At 36.0% G+C, this 19746-nt stretch overlaps 1 protein-coding gene across 2 annotated transcripts in view; it reads left to right on the top strand.

Annotated features, from left to right (window-relative positions):
• Positions 1-7394: 7394 nt before the first annotated feature.
• LOC150081394 (cubilin-like) overlaps positions 7395-19746 on the top strand; it is a 196386-nt gene continuing 184034 nt past the window's right edge. For both annotated transcript variants that reach the window (XM_090379777.1, XM_090379776.1), the window contains exon 1: positions 7395-7768. The gene's annotated coding sequence lies outside the window, so the exon portion shown is untranslated. The remainder of the gene's footprint in view (positions 7769-19746) is intronic.

Here is a 19746-nt window from a genome sequence, read left to right as displayed (position 1 = left end):
GGTGGAGCAAGTGAAGCAATGATGGTAAAACAGTTGTGAAGTATAACTCCACAATATGAGAGATGCCTGATGATGTATGATGCGTTTAGGACGTAATCCTCAAGCTATGGAAAAGTCTAGACTATGTATAAGGATAGTGCAAAAACATCAATAATACATAGCCAAACCTGAATTAACAGAATGTTAGCAAAACGGCATCGTTTTAAGTTATATACTTATTCGAAGTAGTGCAATATCATGGCAACTCGTTGTGAAGGTATTCACAATATGAGATATAACTTAAAACGATGTCGTTTTGCTAACATTCTGTTAATTCAGATTTGGCTATGTATTATTGATGTTTTCGCACTATACTTATACATAGTCTAGACTTTTCCATGGCTTGGGGCTTCGGCCCTAAACGCTTTATTATTTGGTTACTTACTTCTTCGTTATTTGGTTTTTAGGAGCATTAGCAACTAAGGCCATATTGCTCCGGGATATGCGGTGGTCATTTCCTGACCTTTTCGCATCCTCCGTATTTGGTGGTCACGGGCTTGAACCCTGGTCTAATCAAGATGCATGTGCTAAGCACTGCTGCTCCTGCCCACCTGGCTACGGAGGCACCCACAAGTATACGTACACCTGTGTCTACTCTTAGTTACCCTAACACAGCCAACGTTGGCCAACTTGTTCCACTATGACTCCCAACAGTCCTGGAAATCTCCATTGCCTTGCTTTCCCGGCTGCTGCTCATTCCAATAGAAGCAGTGCAAGAATCACTTTTGCCTCTGCCTGCGGCCACTGTTAACCTTTTAGTCTGTGTATCCCCCCAATCTAGCAGTTTTCCGACCCACCTAACACTGCCTCGATGGCATCAGCAAATATTCTTGCACCCTTTCTATTTAAGTGTATCCCATCCCTGTGGAAGCAGTCTCTCCTGTCAACAAGCACAGACCAGGCTGAAAAAAAAAATTCTACCCCTTGAGCCTTGCACAATCTCTCCAGGGCCGAACTATTCGAAAATGCTCTCATCATGTACTCCCTCCTATGATGTCTGGGCAGAATTGCAGACACTTTCAAATTCAACCCTAACTCGCGACTTTTTTCCAACATTGACCTGTACTTGTTGAGTAAATCTGCAGATCTCTTACTCTTAATGTCATTAGTTCCAACGTGTACAATAATATCACCTTTTGCGCCCTTAAAAAATATCTTCTCTACAACGTCATCAAATTTTGTCCCTGGCCGACATACCCTGGTCCTGTTCCATCTACCCTCCTTGCATAATGAATTCCCCGTCTCCCTGACAATAGAGTCACCAACAACTACTAGTTCCTTTTGGACCAGCGCATTCTACCTTGGAGATTGCCTCTGTGTTGTCTGATGCACAGGAGTGAGCTCTGCCGTTGAGAATTTGATGGGCCCCTCATATTAATTTCTTCGAGGGCAGTGTAATTAATGGGATACCACAAGGATCAGTTTTTGTTTAGGTGACAATTTGGATTGTTTTTGTGCGTGTGTGTGTGTGTGTATATATATATATATATATATATATATATATATATATTACAAATCTTTAAATCCTTCCTGGAAGTGCTAATTACGTCATATCCGCCAGGGCAAACATTCAAATTGCTCAGGGAAAAACCGTTTGCAGTTACAAATGGACTAGTGTCCAACGTGAATTTTGTACACCCTACAAAAGAGATACGATACAACGGAAGCCACTTTGCAGTTGGGGTTAGCAGAATGGTGTACATTTGTAAGGGGAAGAATACTAATAATTAATCCTCGTCAAATCTGGATAAACTGTTAGCTAATCCTTATCAATTTTTAGGTACAGTGGTACGTGAAAGCTAATGAAATTTCGTTCTCGGATCCTCCAAACCATACCAGCTGTCTCTACAAGACCTTTCCATGGTCCTTATTTATATATCTTAAAAGAACCCTCCCAATGAACCTTCAAAGGAACGGTGTAGTTCGTATGAAATGATCAACCAGATACAGACCTAAATCCAATAGACATACTTAAGATTCTCTAAGTTGAAGCAGCAACCCCTCCGAGAAATAAGACTGATCATGCGTCAGCGCTTATGAAGAATAAATGATTTACAAATGCGACCCCTCAAACTGGTTGAAGGTCCTTGTTTATAAATTACATTAATCTCTCTACAAGTTCCGATGCTGTCATTACCATTCCTTGATGTATGAACATATTCATTCTTCTTTAAAAGTGTAGTGGTTTGTCATTTAAGATTGGTTGAATTCTTTAACTCCTTCCTGTTATCCTTCGGGCAGATGCACTTTATACCATCTCTTCATTCGGTAACGCTTAGTGGGGAGGAAACTATTGGGAAAATTATACATTTAGGGATTTTGTGATCCCTTAATGATATATATATACACGATCCCTTAAATATATATATATACACGAGACAAGCACCTCTCTCAGGGTCAAAACGGGAGAAAAAAATAAAATAAAAGTTAAATCCCGCAATCTGGTCGAGGAAAGGAAGAGAGGGTCGGCCAGGATGCCAGCAGACAGGATGATAGAGAGAAAAACGTTTTTCATCCCGCACGGTACTGATAGAGAAAGACGAGCAGGAAGGAGAGTGCTATGGTTAGTCCAGGCCAGGGCAGGGAACACTCCACACACTCAGAGCAGAGCGCGAGAAGGGGAGGGGAGAGAGAGGGGAAAAAAAGAGATCCTAATTTCTTCCCGTGCGAGACGAAAGAAGTAGTGAGTCGGCGTTAACCCAAGCAGCCACTAGTTTGCTCATTTACAGAAGCTGCTAGGATGATCCTCCTTCTACACTTGAATACCTCTGCCGCAGAGTGCTGTAGCACACTTAAGTTCTTTTGGGATTATACCAGGAATTCTTCTTGGTCAGGAGAAAATCCCAAAATTTGCTGCCTGGAGTTGTTGTTTAGGGTCCTCGTAGATGTGTCCAACCGTCGGCAGACTCACAGAAACAGAGATCGGTATTTAGTAGACCTAGTTGGTGGAGTTTCTGGTTGAGGGATCCCTGACTAGAAAGGAGGTCTCCATGCTAAGGAAGAACCATTTGTTGACCGCTTTTCTGGTTGCAAATGTGACATCCAGTATAAATGTTCTTGTAAATCCTTTTGTGATCGTGTCCCATCCAGTCTGCTAGACATTGATTAGCTTATTATGGCAATGATCCCTTTCCTGCTTGGTGTCATTGTCCATGTTGAGTTGAATATTCAGTATTTCAGTTGGGATTCTTTTCTTTAGGCGGTAGGTAAATCCTCTATTGATGAGGAAGAGATCCAGGGGGATGTTTCCAGATATTACTTGTAAATGCTGCCATTGACACTGTTTTACAAGCGCGATGGGTAGCAAGAATAATGCTTCTCTGAATGGAGTTAAACTTCTCTTTGATTTTGCAATTGGTCGCTCAGTGAAACCACGCTCCCGCAGCAGAGGTGATGATCGGTAAGAAAAATTGCTTTATAGTATAATTGTAGGGTACGCTTAGAGAGAGACCCCAATCGCATCTGGAGATTCTGACAATCGAGGCAGAGAATTTTCTGATTTCTGAATATAAACGATGCACGTGTGGTAAAAAGGATACGCGGTGATCAATGACGACTTCAAGGACTCTGGCCTGTCACTAGGGGAGTCGTATTCCGTTTATGTTGACCTGAAGAGGCCACCGAAGGTCCAGCGGTAAGGTTAGTTAGTACTAGGTTAGCAGTATCTTCCAGAGCAAGTCTTGGGTGTCCAGAGACAACAATGGTAAGGTCATCAGCAAATGCAATGACCTTGGTGTGTTCAAATGATATGCTCAGCCAATCTTGTAAGACTACGTTCCAGATGAGGGATCCTAGGACAGAAACATATTTTGGTTTTATTCTAATTTCCAAAATCTCATTAAATTTCGTTCAACCATATACGAAGTATTAGATTAATCTTCAAGTTTAATAACAATACAATTAAACTACATACACTATACTTTAAAAAGTCAGTATTTTAATAAATACATTTAAAAAAGCGGCTGTAACTTTAAAATTCTTTTGCCAACCACATCGAAGCTGATGCCACATTGTGCAATGCATCTCCAAGAAAGCGTTTTGTTTCTCCTTGACTTTGTATCTTTCGATTTTGTGCTTCTCCTCGCATTCTTAACCTTTTTACTGGGTTCAATTATTTGCTTTCATCCTCCATCCCGCGATTTTCCACCAGGAAATAGTGTCGAATGGCATCCGAAAGTAGTTGGGAGGACACATACAAGGGTTTAGTGTCACAAGAGCGATTCTATTACAGCTCAACCCGGTGTGCGAATACATGTTTATAGCAACACATACGGGTACTTGCGGGCACAAGCATGTAAGAATAGGATCTTATGTTTTCTGGCTCTCTTTTATCACTCTCTCTCTCTTGCATGGTTGAACTAGATAATTACACTTGTATACCTCCAGGCTAACAAAGCAATGATCGTTTTCGCTGAGCTACTGTATCGCCACCTAGTGATTTACAGTATAAATAAGGTCGTTGTAAAGAAAGTTTTATATATACTTTCGTTTTTTTTTTTTCGTATATAAATATACCCGTGTTCACGTTTCGTTTTTGTTAGGCCTCATCAGACTTAAATGAGCAGAGGTAAATTGATTCTGTTTTTTTTTTTTTTTTTTTTGTTGCTAATAGAATTGATTTGGAGCCCCTTACAATGAAAGAAAGTGTTCCCCAGGTATTTACAACTTTGTTTCCCAAAATGGGCTACTTTGGAAACAATTTCTTCTCTCCTTTATTAGAATAGGTGTATTCAAATAAAGGGGACAAGATCCAGCAGGAAAGGATTATAGAAAATATTTTTAGCAAATTAAAATGCAGAACTGCTCCAAATATTAGTAGGTGTTGCTGGGAAGTGTTTCTTTAATGCAAATCCGTTACTCTCCGAGGAATATTAACTTTCCGTTGGTGAGATGAGGAGGGATTATCCCCCCCCCTGGCCTCCTAATTTAAACACTGGTTTTTCTGAATTAATCTTGCAGTGCAATGTGCTCTTTTTAATATATTTTTTCTTGCCTTTAGGCATGTGTGTTCTAATGCATACATTGTTCTGGTTGCCTAGGAAACGGTTTGTCATCCATCCTACCAAGAAAAATGTCTTCATGATTTTTGCCTTAAAACAGATTAAAAGATGTCAGTCATGGCAAATTAAAAGCGCTACTAGGATTTTGCATCCACGGGAAGGGAAAAAATGAGGTGGGAATTACTTAAAAGTGTCTTTGTTGAGTTTTTGCACGTGCTCCAAAGCACTTTTCATTCGTCATCTTCATTACTTCTTCTGTTCTTTCTTTATGCAACAATTTCCGGCCTCGAAGGCATCATTATTTAATTACAGATAATAAAAACATTTCTCGTTATGTACTCGGCGATGTCTTTTTAATCGATAGAGTGAACGCTCACTGCTAAGTACTGCTAAAGTGATAATGTCTGCTTTTATAACTTCCTCTTAAGGCAAAGGACACCGATAAAAAGGTGACACTTTGCTCAGCTTTAAACACACTTCAACGCGTTTACTTAACTTTGGGGCTTTGTAAGGAAGCAAACAAACGAGTCTAATTAAACTGTGTCCAGAAACCGTCCCTGATAAGAAAAGAAAAAAAAAATTGCTTTTTTTGGTTTGAGAGAATCAGCTTTTATTTTCTTTAGTAATTACACTGATAAAAATATACAGGGGAATAAATAATAGCAAAGTCAATGACTGTGGTAGAACAAAATGCAAATAATAGATAGTTATTATTAGAAAAAAATTCATTAAAAATGCATATTTGTTTAATTTTTTTACAAACAAATGTTTACATTAATTGACGTAAACAATAAAGACATTAATAAAAGTTTGTCTTTCAATGTCTTTGATTTTCTACGCAGGTAATTTTTAAAATATTTAAAATAAAATCCTGCAAAAAATAACATCGTTTTTCATTTTCAATTGGACTTTTCTGGAGAACACTGACAACCTCTTGTTGCTAGGTTACCAAGCATCCAGCGCCAGATACCATGAAACAATTAAAATCTGCGCATGTGATGTCATTTCCGTTCATATTAAATGTGTGTAGAAACTAATGGTGTGGAATATTTTCTTTGTTTATAGAATTAGCTTTTATTTTTTTTTTAGAAATTACACTGATAGTAATATAATGAATTTTTATTGTTAAAATTTATTTTATATTACAGTAAATTATATTTTATAATTATTATTGGAAAAACCTTCATTGATTTACTCAATATCGTTATGAATATCTAGAGACAATACCATCTCTAATTCTTGAATTTTTATTTAAAATTATATTTAAAATAAATAAAAACAAAACTTACAAAATGGTATTTATTCATTTACCATGTATTTGTATCATGAATTTTGCTATAAAATATTTATAAATTTTTTAACTCAATCTGGCAATCTCTTGTTGCTAGGTTACCAAGTATCCAGCGCCAGATACGATGAAACAATTAAAATCTGCCCAAGTGATGTCATTTCCGTTCATATTAATATATGTATAAAATAATGGTGTGGAATATTTTCCTTTGTTTACAGAATCAGCTTTTATTTTATTTAGAAATTACACTAATAAAAATATTGTGAATATTTATTATTAAATTATATTATATAATTAATTTATAATTTTTATTATTATTGTAAAAATCTTCATTTATTTACCCAATATCGTTATTGAATATCATACAATCTCTAATCCTTGTTTTTTTTTTTATTTAAAATAAAAACAAAACTTACAAAATGGTTTTTATTCATTGACCATGTATTTATTTATTTGTACCATGAATTTTGGGATAAAATATTTCTAAATTTTTTTCACTCGGAAAACTGGCATCCTCTGGTTGCTAGGATACCGATCATTCAGCTCAGGATGTCATGGAAACAAAATCTGCGCATCTAAATGTGATGTTCTTTCCTTTGATGATAATATATGTTAAAACCGATTGTATGAGAAATTGTTGGTTTTTAATTATCGAGGATGGTTTCCGGTGTTGCGTGAACTGCGAGAGAAACCTGCCATCATCAGTGCGGATCCAACACAGAGATGGGTTATTAGATTGGTGTATTTCCATAATTGCGATAGTTCAACTTGCGATGTTCCATTAATCTTTGGACAGCATTAACCCCTATTTAAAGCGAAATACACGAGTTGATGCAATTTGCTTCTTCCTCAACGAGCAGCCAGGATATCCAGATGTCACGTGACCTTTCTATCTAGATACCGTATGACTTTATTACTAGAAATATTCGGACGAAATCCACGCCCCATTTCACGTCACACTCGCCTCTTTCATGCTTCATTGGCCCATGAGCCGTGTCTTTTTACTCAGGCCGCTCTCGAGCGGGCAGCGCTCCTAGCGGTCGTTTCTCGTCCAACAAAACTAGCAAGAGATGCGAGATGGCGGAGGAAGAGGGGTGTTTGAGATCCCGGTGAGGCAGACGTCTTTGCCAGTGCCCTGTCTGCGATTTTCTCAGTGGGAAGTGTGTATGCGTGTGTGAGAGAGTGTGTGTATGTGTGGATGTGGGTGTATGTCCGTTGGGGGGGCCGAAGGTGGTGAGCGATCGCCCGATTATCTACCGGAGAAGGTGGCAGTTTAGTGGTGGTAGTGTTCGTCAGTGGTATGTGCGCGTGATCGCTTATGGATGCGACCGACCGTCTGGACCAGAGCAGAGTGATGCGAAGAGGATGAGGAAATCACATTGCGAAGAGATGCAGTGGTCTGTAGCTGTAGGCCGCATTTGAGACATTTTCTTAGCAGGTGGGTGATAGCTACTGAGCGCGTGCTGGTGTATGAGTTAGAGAGTTAGTGAGCAGTGCGTTTTAAACGGTAACTAACACTTCTGCACGTGTTTGTATTGGATAATATATCGCGATGGATACGTTGTGTTCTGAGCTGTACTTCTCTTTATTTTGAGTATTTTTATTTGAGTGATTCTCTTTTCAAGATTAATGTCAACATCCAAAAGTATATCAGTGACTGACACTCTTATCACATTTTTTTCCCTGTTTTTCATTAAAATAGTTAGGATTTTTCTGAGTTTATACTGGCCAATCTCTGCGCCTTATGCAGTTGCTTTACAAGTACTCTTATCTAATCGATTCTCTCTTGACTGCTAAGTTGTTTATACATTTCACATGTCATAAAGAGTGTCAAGATATTACTTAAGAAAGCAGGCGTGGCGTTGCATGTTAATGTCTAGAGAATAAAATAAAATAATCATATGTGAAACGCCACATGATCTCTTTCTCCTCTTCCTTCCTTTTGAATCCACTTCGTTAGCTCCATAGGTTGTCATGGTTACAAGAGACCAATGTAATACTGCAGTTACCTGGAACATTTATGTAGTAGACATTAATAATAATACATAAGGGCCTTATCTTGTTCGAGGTATCAACACAACGTGAACCTGCTTGTAGACGTTTGTACAGGACTTCGTTCAAACCCATCACGGCTGATAAGGAATAATGGGGTTTTCCACTGGAGCTATAGTTAATCATTCTCAAGCGCAGCTGTAATCTTTTTCTCTGCACAAGGTAGAAAAATAATAATTTTTTTATCTCGTTCTTATTTATGGGTCCTGGCCGGCTATCCTGTTTTCTCATGGCTGAGTCATCAAGCATAGCCGAGTGGTCAAGGAGAGGACATATCAGCACACACATTTGAGTTGACCGCGATTCAAACTCAAGTGACTGCGAAATGAAGTGTAGAAGAATATTCTAAAATAGTCCTGAAAACAATCGAAGCTGCTATTCCAAATTTAATCTAAAACCTTCCTTGGGAAAAAAAACGCTGAAAATTTGGTGCTGAGCTCACGCAAGCGCTGTATGACTAGTCACATAGCTCTCGGCGAGAGAAGAGAACTGTAAAAGACAGAAGTTAAAAGTTATAGCTAAAACTATAACTCACAAAAGCCTGATGTTTGCGGGACTATCTTGTCATTTTATGTGTTTTAACTGCCAGTAGGTTTTAAACTGCTTACGAGTTGCTCTTGTAGTGCACTATTCGATACAGAAGTCCTCGCCAATAGGTTAATTTGCGATTTGTCTAAAAGATGAGGTTACTGTGTTGACCAGTTGATGTTGGATATCCTAGACTTAATTAATGACCACCGTAGACAAAAAAGTCGTCTCAATATTTTAAAAATAAACATAGGAAATTTCTCACTGAGTTCTTTGCTGTCACTACAAATTTTATACGTACACCCCTTTTTCCTTAGAGAATTGAGCACAGCTGCGAATTCTGGTAAGAAAAAAAAAGTTGAGTCGTAAACTACACACACGTCCAAGGCTAGTTCATGGAAAAATGCCAAATATAGGGAGAAACCACATTTGTTTCCCTGGCGATATGAATGATGAGACACAATCCATATAAGACGGTATCAGATCTCTTGTTTTGCTGCCTCCTCCGAAACCGTTGCCAAAGGATTGCTAAACTATGTCTCTAAGGTGATATATATATATCACTGGCCTTGAGTGATAGAAAAGGCTACAATTGGAACTCTGTTACAAAGGATTTGTTTTCTGCATGTCAGTTTTCAAAGAAGATCACCGAAGATTGTCACATCTATTAGTTGAAATTTATGGTGAAGTAATTCTTTACATTTTTACTCATACCAGTATCCTTGGAAATGAGATGAAGAGAAAACAAAAAGAAAAATGGAACTATGGGAAGAATTGTAACTTCGTATCTATGGAAAAGAGCAATCTAATTCAATGGAACAAGTCCCAAATTAAAGAAGGGCATCTTAGCTCGTGGATATTTGAAAACAATGGATTTAAACTGGTTTAGAACTTCGGAATAGAACTTTAACTTCTTGGGATAATGTCCAGAAAATAATGACTCCAGCTATCGACATTTCAAATAAAAGTACCATCTTCAGAAGTGAAATCTTCAACTGTTAAGAAAGGTAGAATCTTTAACCGGAAAAGAAAAAATGAATTGAAAGAAATTTGAACTAATCCAAAATGAAATCTTAAGGGTCCAAAATGAAATTTGACTCCCAAAACTGTATATCACCCCTTCTGATTGAGAATCTGAACTCTACCAAAAGAAAATCTTAGTCTTCCAAAAATAGAATTTCAACTAATCTAAAATGGAAATTGTGATTGCCTACAATCACTTCAACGTCCAACAACTAAGAAACAACTTTTCCACAAAAAATACACTTTTATTTATTATAAAAAAGTTAAGGAACCATACTCCTTGTGTACCCATGAAAAAAAATGCATATTTAAAAGTATTTTGAATGAAACGTATTTCCATATCGATTTTGGAGTGAGTGGCGATTATGGGAAAATGTCCTGAAGCGGAAGATTATTTTTATTCATTTTTATTACCTATTAAGTATTTCTGCTGACGCATACATTTTGGGGGTCTCGTTCGACTTTTATTAACCTCAATAATCCAAGCTGTTGTACAATAGTTCTTGCATTTTCTCATCTGTAACAATCAGTCGATTTTTACTGTGTACAGTCGTTACCAATGGAAATCACTCTTCTGTGAAAGATGTTTTTCTGCTTGGAAGATTTACTTACCTTTTTTGCTGTGATTTTAAGAAAGAAAACTTAGGTTTTCTCTGATTTCGTTTATCTTACTACAGATTTTAAAATTGGACTTCAAAAATCAACTGATTGATAAACTGATAATAATGTCTGTTAAAATGAAAACTGTGATTTGAAGACATAATAGATGGAAAAATAATCTTTCTATCGTTGTTCCTGTACCCTCCTCTTTTAAGTTGCTCTCGACTTCCCTGGGGTATGACAGTTAAATGGATACTACTGTGGTTCAAGAAGATTTAGTTTTATTAGGAGATTTTGTCAGCGAAATGAGTGGCAGTTTTTGTGGTAAGAAAGGATGGAGTAAAAGAAGAAAGTGGCCGAGAGTAACGGTTGATGATGTCACTAATAGATTGACAGATTTTAAGGAGAATAAAGAGAGAATTATTATTCATGTGGGGGCTAACGATATTGAACCAATACGACCTGATGATTTGTTGGATAATTATTACGGCATCACCGGACTTTGGAGAGGGTCCCTTGGCAGTTCTAAGGGTGAAGTGGATAGCTACCAACCGGTTGGCCTTACTCCAGTAGTAGGGAAAATCATCGAAGCAGTGATCAAGGGTACACGGGTTTATTTAGATAGAAATGGAATTCTGAAGAAAACTCAATGTTTTTTAATTGGTAAATCTTGTTTAACCAATGTGGCCAGCTATTTTGAGAGAGTCACTCAAGAGCTGTTGTAGAAAATAATTTTGATAGTTTACTTCGATTTCAGCAAAACATTTGATTTAGATCCATATGAGAGGTTACCGTAGAAGTTGGAACATGTAGGAATGAGAGGGAAAATCGTTAGATGGATCAAGTTGCCTGCAGGACAGAAGACACGTTTATGCTTGACAATTACTCTTCAGATTGGACTAATGTGAGAAATGGAGTTGTTTGGAGAACTGTTGTTTTTGATTTTCTTAAATGACCTCGACGAAGGGATAGAGGGTGTGATGCCAAAATTTTCAGACGATGACAAGGTCAGTAGAGTAGTTAATGATCAGCTCCAAGCAGAACTTCTTTAGGACGACTTGAATATACTTCGGGGATGGTCAGGAGAGTGGCAACGAAGCCAGAATGGGGAAAACGCGTGGTCTATCAGACTTTAAAAAGTTCCTATCGTGGATGCACGTTTACTAAGAACCACGCTTCAAGAAACGAAAGACAACTGGTTTCTCAAAAGCATCCATGTTAAAGGTTTGTTAATGATTGGAAAGCAAGCGGTTCTTCCACATCTCAAATTTTTGTGGCCAAAAAACAATACTAAAAGAGCGAAGCCACCGTACTCTAAGGAGGACTGTGCGGACAAATACAACATCCAGTGTGCAGCAAATAACATCCGAATTCGACTAAGCCCAGAACCGTCCTATTTTAACTACATACCATGTGCAGAGAATTGAATAAATAAAGCATTTGTGCAGTCGCCTGTCTATTCTGAAGCCACTTGTTTCAGAGAAAAACAGAAAAATCCTCTTGCAGTGGTACTGAGAACGTCGTGATTGGAAAGTGGAATAATGAGAGAAAGTCGTCAGACGAATCACGATACACTTTGTTTTTCATTGATGGTAGGCAGAGAATGGCGAGAACTTCACTCAAGCGATGGACCCTTCGTGCCTTGTTTAGACAACCCAAGCATCTGTTGGCATGGACTGGGTCCGTTGATAAATATTGGAAGGTCCAATATCATCCAGGGAGTACCTGAATTTTGTATGAGACCTACTGCGCTCTGCAATGTTACACTTTTATCCCGAAGGTGATTGCCACTTTATGGATGACAATACAACAGCGAATCGTTCAAGGATGGTTCAGAGAACATGACACAGATTTCCGCCATTTTCCCTGGTCCCCACATTCACCTTATCTCAATCCTATTGAGAATGTGTGAGATATAGTGGAGAGAGAGAGAGCTATTCGGCAATGAAGTCCTCTTCCTTCAAGAATGGTTACAGGGATTATGTTTATAATACGAATTTTTCTGTTTTTTTTTTAATATTGATTTTAAAATTGATATTTAAGTAAAATAAAACGTAGTAGGTAATGGTAATTTTAAAAACAATTTTCAATTTCCTTACAGCGAAATGATAAGCGCCATCTTGCAGAGAAAAAGCCTTTATGTGCATAAACAGTGGTGTCTAAGAAGAAAATTTATTTATTGATTGATTGATTTTAAGAAATATATATATTGACTTATTTAAAAAGGAGAAAATCTTAACTCAAAGATTATGCATGGTATTCAAGAAAAGGCCATTTTTAAAAGGAGAATCAATAAAAAAAAATGATGGTGTAGTAAATTCGGCCTATGTTGGGTGATTTATTTTACATCTGCGTCTTTCCTAAGGCCAAAGCCACGATGGCCGTTGGGCACAATGGAGTCAAATCAGTGACTGCTATACGACTTCAGAGCTTTAAGCAATTGCTTTACCGGTCAAATACCACCGTCTCCCTTCCATAAATCTCTCCAGCGACAAGTGATACCGAGTTTATTCTTCACAACAAACGTTCCTTTGGATGTCTTTGGAATGAAAGCGAATGTGGGCCGATCCCAATTCGATATTTTTGTTGGTTACATCATTTGGAAGAATGAAGTCCAACCTAGCTGCTGACATCCACTAAACATCGAAATAAAAACAGAAAAATGCGTATAAACATTTTGTTTGGGTTTCAGACAGTTGAATTGCTTCTGTGGGACGAGATATTGTTTTTAAAAACGAGGAATCTTTTACATCTAAATTAGATTAAGTAATTAGAATTTTTTTGGAACTAATAAATCTAATAATAAGTCTAAATAATAGATCGAATAATATATTAGTCTATTAATTAGATAAATCTAATTCTGATTAATTTGAATCTAAATTTAAATTGGTTTATCCACTAAATTTGGTTTGGTTTATCCACCATTTAAATTTGGTTTATCCACTAAATCTAAATTTAATTTATTAATTGATTTATTAATAATCAGTTTATTAAGTAAATAAACTTTATTATGCTTTGGTTTATCCACTAAACATCGAAAAATGTTTTAAACATTTTTTGGCATGTTTTTAAAAACAATCTTTTAGATCTAAATTAGATTAATCTAATTAATTAGATTGGATTATTTTTTGAACTAATAATTCTAAATAAGTATGATAAATAATATATCTAATAATATATATAGATTAGTCTAATAATTAGATTAGATTTATTAGATAAATCTCATTTAGATTCATTTAAATCAAAAAAGATTAATTTCGATTAATTAATCCAAAAAAGAGATGTCCATGTCGAAAAAATTGATTTGTTAATTTATTAATTGATTTATTAATAATCAGTTTATTTATAAAATAAATAAATTTTATTATGCTTTAGTTTATTTATTAAATAAATAAATTGATTATTGATTGAAATCTGACAGATATAATCAGTTATAAACAACTTCCGTTGCGTAATCACCGGAAGTTGATTACGTAACGGAAGTTGTTTATAAACATTTTATAATTTCTGCAGGCAGGGCCGGCTATCTTCATAACTTTGTTCGAACTGCTCTTATTAAACACAGCTGTGTGGTTGCTGGTTATACAGCGCTTGCGTGATCTAGGGAATTTGACGTCACTTTAGGAAAACTAACAGCAAAGAGAGACTGAAAATTCCCAGTGTGGGTGCAGCTAGAAAAATGTATGCTTCATTACATCTATGGTTAATTCTCTTTCATAAAAAGCTACTTTACTAATGGGCACAAACAGTGGATTTTATTCCACAGAAACAAGGTATTTGATGCCACTATACTAGCCATACAACTCAGGTACATGACTAAAGTATGGAAAAAAATAACAAGTGGCTAAAGAGCACTAAAGTCATCGTATTAAAATTCCTCCCAGAATTGGAACCTCTCCAACTACCAGAACTTTTAATGTAAACTCGTTAAAGTGTACAGGCGGCTGTTATTGGATACATCAACTAATTCCCACATGAAAAGAACTGGGGGCCCTCAGACATGGCTTTGAAAACTGGAATAAAAAAAATGTTTCAGTAGATACTGGTACATCATAGCGTTATATCTTAATGCACACATGTTGGGAACACGTCATAATCTTTGAAGAAAGCCGGCTGGCATCAGTCCAATGGAGCGATAAAAATTGCACACAATACCTTCCAAAACTGCAGTGATTTATAGACACTTCCGGTGAAATTGCGTAGTTTCCGGTAATATAGACTTAACAGCAAAACTTCAGAATGTAGTATAGGAGAAGGAGTCATAATAGCCCCATTGGTGCAGGATTATTTATTTCATTGTCTCCTACACTCGAATTATGTCCAAGGGCAACACTCAAGGTTATAATTAACTCCAAAATTGCTGCAAAGCTCATCCTATAGGAGAAACTCCAAAACGTACTGTTTTCCTATCAGATAACTAATGCGCTCTCTCTCTCTCTCTCTCTCTCTCTCTCTCTCTCTCTCTCTCTCTCTCTCTCTCTCTCTCTCTCTCTCTCCATAAGCTATTCTTGGCAACTGTCCAACTTCATTTTGTAAACTGAACGACACACGCACGCACATATACACAAAGGTCAAACTTTAACCGCCTCATCTATTGTAGTAGAGGTTTGATTTGTTGAACATCCTGTTCGTGCATCAGTACTTCGTAGAAAACAAAATTAACCAACTGTTTTCCAGATTGTTAGGTTCAACTCGTATGGATGTTCTATTTCCTTGATGGTCCTGAACTGGAGCCATTTTGAAAACAAAAGACGTAGATGGTTTATTCTGTAAAGGCGATTAACTCTTTGAAGAAAGAAAGTTCAGACCGTTTAGACGAGACTAAACTGAGTTTTTCAAATTCTAAAACGAGTAAATTCACCCCTCATTGATATTTGGTATTCGCCTATGAAGTTCGTTTTAGATATATACAATAAAATATTTTTTCTCAAAATTCTCCTTATAAAGAGCGTCTTATAGTCGGGAAAATACGGTAACAGAAATCCACTGTTATAGTCCGGAAAATACGGTAATAGAAATTCAGTGTTAAAAATTGAAATTCATGTTTTCTGTTAAAGTAGTGCACTTTGTTTCCAAATACACTATTGTACAAAATATTAGGTGCAAAGGTGACAATAGCAGTTTAAATTTTACTTTATATTCGATATAGGCTGCAGAAATCCCAGACATTGGAGGGTGAAGTTTTTATTTTTTTAAGTAGTTTTGAAAGAAAAAAAAAAATATTAAAGCATGGGCAAAGAAATAATTCTTATAGTTATTGAAGTACTGTAATTTCTTAGAGTGTCATGTTTTCTTCGGGTTTCTTCGACACAACGTGTCTAAACATCGGTTAGAAATAAAAAAAATAAAAAAATGGAGCTTTGTTGTTGAGGAATTTCTGGTGTACATGACGTCCACTATCATCGTTTTAATTACAGCTTTACAGTTGGGGAAACTTTTAAGAGTTTTACCAACTCCACGATAATAACAAAGTAGAACTGTAAGTGGTTGGGGTACAGTTAAGCGACACTTCGACTGGACGTAAGAGTAGAAGCGTGAGACAGTGACAGCAGAGAATCCCACCGAGCGTTTTGGAACTTTTCCAACTATATACCAATAACAAAACCATGAAAGAAGAGGGCCAAGAGACCAAACCATCTATTTATGGTGTAATGCGTATTTTCTAAACGTTTCAATAATCATTTAGATTTATTTATGGTGTGTTGTCTAATATTTCTACGTTTAGTGATGATTATGAAGGCTTTTTTATTTGATTCAGTATTTTAATAAAGTAGATGGCAGCACCATCTCTGAGAAAGTCTTTTTATGAAGATTTTTCATACGGATCTTTTGTAATTAAAAATATAATAAAATATTAAATTAGTATTATAACTAACTAATCGTTAGTTAAAATTGGTTAGATCATTTTTTGTAATTAGTTAAGATTGTTATCTTCAATCCAAGTCACTACGGGCAGTGAGAAGGTTCTTTAAAACAAGCTGATGTCCTGTTACTTTTGGCAGTGTAGTGTATATGGATTATGAAGTTTGTTTTTTTAATTTTTGCTTCGGATTTTTATAAAGTAGAGGGTAGCGACCATCTCTGAGAAAAGTCTGATTTTTATGAAGATTTTTCATACGAATCTTTTGTAAGTTAAAAAATATATTAAAAATGTTTATTGATTAAAATGTTAAATTAGTATTATAACTAATTAATAGTTAGTTAAAATTGGTTAGATTATTTTTTCAATAATTAGTTAAATTTAGTCTTGGGGCAGTGGTAAAGGTTTTTTAAAACAAGCTGGTGTCCGGTTACTTTTGGCAATGTAGTGTATATGAACGTTTTTGATTGCAGTACTAGTGTAATGCATGAGGATCAGTTGTAGGATTTTAAGTTCATCGTTAAAAACTTTATTAATTTTAAAAAATAATTGCTTTATTAACAAATCATACAATTAATGGCTGACGAAGAACGCCAGGATACAAAATTTACAATTTTCGACAACTTTTGAGATAATTAACAGTAGTGTACTAGTGCTGCCATCTGGAGGAAGGAATACGAAACTTTGCTATTGATTTAATTGGAAAATTATTGATTGATATAACCTATGAATGCTCAAAAGTTATTAAATTAAACCTTACCTTAAAATCTTTGCATTGCATCCATAATTAGAATCTTCTGCATACCTTATCTGAAAGCCTGACCTGGTTAAGACAAAACTTTTGTCATGGTAGTGTCGACAAATTCAAATGAACTGCAACTCATACAGCTGTATCCACCAAAGGAAACTGGAAAATGTGGAAAATTCTTTTATCTCTGAAGATAACATTTTTGGATAGGATTGGTTTGAATCCACCAATCGTTGCAGTACTGATTGCAGCTGCTGGTTTTGCTTTCTGAACTTCATTCTCTACACGTGCGAGACCCTCCTTGAGTTATTTATTCCTCTAGAACACTGCCGACTGTTATAGCCAATGTGCGTTGAGCTCCAAAGCAGTTAAGGCCATGAGGCGTTGATATACTGAGTCTTGGTTTGCCATTTATACAAGAAAAACAGTTTCCAGGAATAAAAACCATAGAACCATTGCCTGAGACCGACCAACTCAGCAATGTTGGGAAAAAGACCATGAATTCCCTGAATCATTAATGGAATTCGAAAACAAAGATGATGTTGGGTTTAAAAAGACAAACGCTCTGTTGACTGTTTTCTTCACTAAAATGTTAGAGAAGCAGCAAGAAAATGCAATCTTTTTGATCTGGTTATGAGCATGGACTCTTCATGCATTAGAAATGTTCCAGCTGAAGGAACCAATGGCAGTGATCACGGTACACTGATATGAGATTTATTCAAATAAATAATTAAGTGAAGGATGGAGGGAAGGTGTTTTGTTTTCTCGGGTAAATTGCAGCCATTATCAAACCACTGCAGGATGGAAGCCTTCTCAATGATTCATGTTGAGAGAAATGTACCATAATCTGCCGCGCTGGTCCAGGCATTGAACCCCAGGTCAAGTTTGTTTGTGCTAAACAGTTTGTTTTGCACCGATGGTAGAACTTCACAAAGCCATGAACACATCTTTTCTTGGCAGCCCAAACATCTGGAGGTGGGTATCGTGGTATGGAGGACGGTTTGTTGGCACGAACTTGGTCCATTGATACCAGTGGAGGGTCGAATGTTATTCAGGAAGTACCTGAATTTTGTATCAGCTCTACCGAAACCTGCAACGTTGCACTTTTATCTCGAAGGTGATGGCTACTTTATGGATGACAATGCAACAGCAGATCGAGTCAGAATCGTGCAAGAATGGTTCGGAAAGCGTGACAAGGATCTCCAACATTTTCCCTGGCCATATTGCTCTACTGATATGAACGGTACAACTCTTGTTGATATTGATAAACTGAATAAATATTTTGAATGTATGTTCACATACTATGTCTTAAGAGACGGTTAACAGAATTCTATCTATAATGAGGAAACATTTGAACTTTTCTCAAAGCCCAAAGAGAAAGAGAATTCCTCAATGGAGAACTCGAGTAGTAACACTTCGAGAGGATGAGTGAAAATCCAACAGAAAAGTATACAACTCGGGAGGTTAGCTTGACCGATGGAATTCCATTGAATTTAACCTAGAAGAATCCTTGGAGAAGAGGATGAAAGCACTGATAGGAGATTGGTAACCGTGGATCTGTACATACCTTATGTAAGTACAGATCCAGATTAATTTTTTGAATACCCTTATGTTTCTGTAAATCGAAAGCTTAAAAGATCATGGAGAAAACAGAGTAGTTATTTTTGCTCATGATTTTTATAAATAAAAATCATATAAGATGTATGCTTGGCGATAATTTAAAAGATTATGTACTTAAAATGATATGAGGGGAACAATGTGGATATTTGTACCCATGATTTCTGTTTAGTTTAACATTAACATTTTTTAAAATAACTGAATGATTTTAAAAAACAAATTCAATTAATAAATCGAAACTGTAATAATTACTAATCAAATATTTTGACAAGGCGTGTATGTTCATAAGTACTACTTTTATTCCCCTTCCCCCCTGTTGAGAAGAAAAGAATCTTTCGTGTACATGCATGAGTACAAAAATGATTAGGTTAGAAAGGGATTTTAGCTAATACCCTATAATAATCTAATGAGCGAAATCATAATGCACATCATGATTGTTTACGTCATACCTTAAACATTGGATGTTCAATTCAGAACTAGTTATAAAGCATGCATTTTTGTTAAAAAGTATTTAAAATTATGTTAAGTTATAATTAAAATGAGAGTATTTTAAAGAAATTAAATTTATTGAAGAAATTTAATAAAGAAAGCTAATTTTTTGAATACACTTATATTTTTCTTAAAATTGAAAGCCTTAAAACTACATGGAGAAAATAAGTCAATGTGAAAGCTTCTGCTCAATCATGAACAGAAGATGTGCAGTACTATGGCTTTTTCCAATCATGATTTTTAAATAAATCATAAATCTTGAGTTGGAAAATCATGATTGATACTAGTTTCTGCTCATGATTTTTCAATCAAGATTTACGATTCAAATCTTCTAAGATTGTTGAAGTCAGTTATTTTGAAAAGAATCTTAGAAGGTTTAAATCATGAGCAGAAACTAGTTTCAATCAAGGTTTATGATTCAAATCTTCTAAGATTCTTGAAGTCAGTTATTTTTAAAAGAATCTTAGAAGGTTTATTAAATCTTGATTGAAACTAGTTT

This window comes from Mastigoproctus giganteus, chromosome 8 (genome assembly GCF_048544385.1).
Source record: "Mastigoproctus giganteus isolate SK-2022 chromosome 8, ASM4854438v1, whole genome shotgun sequence".
In the NCBI taxonomy this organism is placed as follows: Eukaryota; Metazoa; Arthropoda; class Arachnida; order Uropygi; family Thelyphonidae; genus Mastigoproctus; species Mastigoproctus giganteus.
The sequence above is the reverse complement of the archived record's forward strand: the minus strand, read 5'-3'. Positions and strand labels throughout refer to the sequence as shown.